At 43.7% G+C, this 4,126-nt stretch overlaps 1 pseudogene; it reads left to right on the forward strand.

Annotated features, from left to right (window-relative positions):
* Positions 1–2,178: 2,178 nt before the first annotated feature.
* Positions 2,179–3,761, forward strand: LOC134485063 (sperm motility kinase Y-like; annotated as a pseudogene).
* The last annotated feature ends 365 nt before the right edge of the window (positions 3,762–4,126 follow it).

Here is a 4,126-nt window from a genome sequence, read left to right on the forward strand (position 1 = left end):
CTGTTGGTCCATGTTAACTTCTCCACAGAGAAAGCTTATGAGCTTTGCTGATGCATCCATTAGGCGTTTGGGGGATTCAAACTCAAGTCTCTGCCTAGTCCTGCAGCTTTGTCTCAGGTGTTTGATGATAACCTAGAGCCTTTCTGAGGATTTATGAGAACAGTGTCCTCTTGATGGGTCAGTTTAGAAACAGCTTTGTCTTTAAAAAAAGAAAACTATACCATCAGTTTGAGGCTAATTCTTCAGAATTCAAAGATAACGTGACACCCTGAGTGTAGACATGAGGACTTTAAAGCAGGATGCAGAGTAAACATTCAAAACAGAGAACTATGGACAGCTAAACATCTTACAGGGTTTTATTTCTAACAGCCTAAAGTCTTTCCATAGCCCATAGAAGCCACAGTCTCAGAGTCCTTCCCAACCATGTTGACAGGTCCTATTGTGACCTCATGAGGAGCGATTGTGAGGCGGCCCAGCAAACACATATTAAGCTGTTGCCAGGCCTGGAATTCTTTGAGTGCTTTGTGAGGAGGAGTGGAGTGGAGCCCTCTGTGACTTGGTTGTATCTAGTGAGCTGTGTGTGGTTGTATCGAATTTTACTGTACTGTGTATATGTGTATGTATCAGTGTGTGTAAGAGAGTGTGTGTTGACAGATTGGCCTGTGTGTGAGTGCGTGTACACTTTTGCCTGTGTGTTTGTCAGTATATGTAGGAGTGTGTGAGTTTACAGGTTTGTATGTGTGTATGTGTTTGTATGTGTGTATGTCTTCTTGTGCGTATGTGTATCCCTGTGTGTATGTGTGTATGTGTCTGACGTGTGATTTTCCAGCTTTGCTTGTGTGTAAGTATGCGTGTTTTGTGTTAATCTGGGTGTTTGTAAGAGTTTGTGTGAGTATAAGTTCACTTCTGTGTAGTTCTGTGTGTGTGCCTGTGTGTGTGCCTGTGCCTGTGTGAGTGCCCGTGTGTGTGTGTGTGTGTGTGTGTGTCTGTGTGTGCACGTGCCCATCCCCTTTTGCCCCTTGTATCTATATTACCTGCACCTCAGTGCAAGAGAGTGTAGAGGCCAGAAGTCACCCCGGCTGCTGTTCCTGAGGTAGGTTCTCAACCTTATTTTCAAGACAGGCTCTCTCACTGGCCTGCAGCTGCCCAAGTATCTGGGCTGGCTGACCAGTCGCTCCCAGGCATTTGGTATGCCAACCCCATAATATCAGTTTAAAGGCCTATGGAGATGGCTGGCTGCCTATTTCTTGATTGATTGATTGATTTTTGGATGACTTGAAGAGAAAGAATTAGGTCACATATTGCCACGCCACTGGCTATTTCCTTATTGGGGGTTTGTTTTTTGTTTTATTTATTTATTTATTTATTTATTTATTTATTTATTTATTATGGATTGCTGGTTTCATTTTTTAGTGGTTTTTATGTTATCACATGCTATATTACTGCTTTGATTATTTACGGTTCTGCAGTCGGATGATTCACTCTATCTCCATTTTCAATGTCCTGCGGTTTCATCCTTTTACATTATTCCTGTTTCTCTATTTATTGAGTACAAGCAATCATTGGCTTAGACTTGATACAAATTTGCCCTTTGTGACACTTTGACTCTTCGGCCTTTGTTTAAGGTTTACTATTCACTGATATTTAACTGCCTTATTCCTTGTGGTTGGTTAATTTTAATTTTCAGTATTTTGCTCTGGAGAGTTGTGGATTTTGTGGATCACTAGGTCCTGAAATTCAATGGAGTTTTCCCTTAAGTGTTGGCTTTTTATATTTGTTTGTTTTGTCTTATACTAATTCTTTCTCCTCTCGTTTCTTTCATCTGTTTTTTTTTTCTTCAATGAACATCTATTCATAGTATTGACCATCTTTCGCCGCCCATTCCTATTGTAGTATGACGATTTTTATTTTCATCATTGCATTTAGTATGTGTGTGCTCTTGGCTTTCTCTTTTGGGGTTGGTTATTTGGGTGGCTTTTACTTATGACTCTTCATATTTTCCCCTTAACTTTTTCATAATTTTGCTCTATTTTTCTAGTCTAGTTTTTACTTTGTCTTTGTTTGTTTTTTTTTCTTTTTCTTTTGTTTGTTTCTTTTAGGTACCACAAGTGTAATTTTAGCTCCTATATTGCTCCATCTTTTTCATTATTTGATTCCATTTTTGTTATTTTTAGGTAGCATTAGTACTGATAAAATGCCTACAGAGACTGAGGAGGAGTTACCAACCCCTACACCCGAGCCCAGTATCTCTGAGGAGGGCAACTTCCATTCCCAATACCAAGTATTGGGGACAATTGGGCAAGGGGGCAACGCCAAAGTCCTCCTGGCCCACCACCGGCTCACAGGAACCCCGGTGGCTGTCAAAGTTCTGCGAAAGGACAAGCAGTGGTTCCAGCCAGCCATGATGGAAGCAAACATAATGAGAAAGATCAACCACCCCAACATAGTGTCTCTCATACAAGTTATTGAAAAGGAAACGAGAATATACCTCATAATGGAGCTGGTGGAAGGCCAAGAACTCTACCAGTACATCAGAGAGTCAGGGCACATAGAGGAGGATGAGGCCCGGCAAATATTTGAACAGATATTATCAGCAGTGAGCTACTGCCATGGAAAGGGGATTGTTCACCGAGACCTCAAACTGGACAATATAATGATTGATAAAAACAAAAAGGTCAAAGTCATCGACTTTGGGCTTAGCACCCAATTTCAACCTGGAAAAATGCTAAACCACCACTGCGGCACGTACTCTTTTGGTTCCCCTGAACTCCTCCTTGGCCATCGGTATGACGGGCCGAAGAATGATATGTGGATTATAGGAGTGGTCTTGTACTGTATGGTAGTGGGAAAGCTCCCATTTGATTCAGTGATCATCCAAGAACTGCAAAGACAAGTAGTGGCAGGGGTATATCCTGCTCCCTGTGGGGTTTCAAAAGAACTGGAGGACCTCCTTAGTAAATTACTGAGGGTAAATCCCAACTTTAGACCAACAGCAAGAAAGGCGATGAAACACCCTTGGTTCAAAGAACACTGGAACGGATTGATAGGTCCCTATGAAGAAATGCTTCCCCTCACACCAGACCCGGCCATTTTGGATGCCATGAAAAGCATTGGATTCCAAGCCTCTGTAGTAAAACACTCTTTAAAACAAAGAAAATATAATGAGGAAATGGCAACTTATTTCTTTCTACAAAAGCAGGCTCTCCAGGGGGATGGCTGCACAGCCCAGGCACAGCAAGTGAGTCCCGTTGTAGCCCCATTTCCTAGCCTTGATCCTGCTGCTGCTTTTAGATTAGAACCAAAGAGGAGTGGAAGCCTCCCAGTCCTTGGCACCTTGCGGGTGTCATCCTCCCATGGTCACGTATCTCACTATGGCCAGAATGCTCATCCAAAAGGAGGCAAAAGATCCACTGTGGCTGGTCGTCTCAGGCCTCTACCGATGACACCTACACAGGACCACTATCACAAATGTGCCGTGAGTGTCCCATGCATTCAAACAACAAGCATCTTCACTGAGAAGAGTAGCAATAAGGAAATCAAAGAAGACAACCCACTCTCCCACAGAGCCCCATTAGAGGATAAGCCCATCCCCAGCAGGGTCCGGCACAGAGGTTTTAAGGGGTGGACCAGGAATATAGCAAATGCCCTGATAAAGCTGTGTTGCTGCATGCCAAGGAGAAAGAAACCTCGCCTGGGGCAGAACAGAATCTCCCCCCAGAAATGAGCCACAGGGAGAGTCCAGAGAACAAGCAGCAGGCATAGCCCAGGTACCTTTGTGCTTTGTCCTTTTCAGTTTGCTCTATACTGGTCCTTCCTCTGTCTCTGGTTTCCATTTTCCCCACAATTCTTACCTTGTATCTGCTCTAAGTTCTTTATGAGGTTTCCCCAACACCAAGCCTTCTCCCTCTTCTTGATTTCTCCTCTTCCCAGCAGGGACCCAATAGGATTGATGAGTTCCACACTCTACAGAGTTTTCTAGTTGGCCCATCCCTTCAGATGGACTCCAGCTCCCCCTTAGGCCAATAGCTCCCACAGGGTGAGGACTAGAGGGTCATGGGCTCATGGACTCCTCCAGGGGCTACTGATCTTTTCACATGTGGTCATCAATCACAAGTGCTGCAGAGCA

The sequence above is a fragment of the Rattus norvegicus genome, chromosome 1 (assembly GCF_021556685.1).
Source record: "Rattus norvegicus strain SHRSP/BbbUtx chromosome 1, alternate assembly SHRSP_T2T, whole genome shotgun sequence".
Lineage (NCBI taxonomy): Eukaryota > Metazoa > Chordata > Mammalia > Rodentia > Muridae > Rattus > Rattus norvegicus.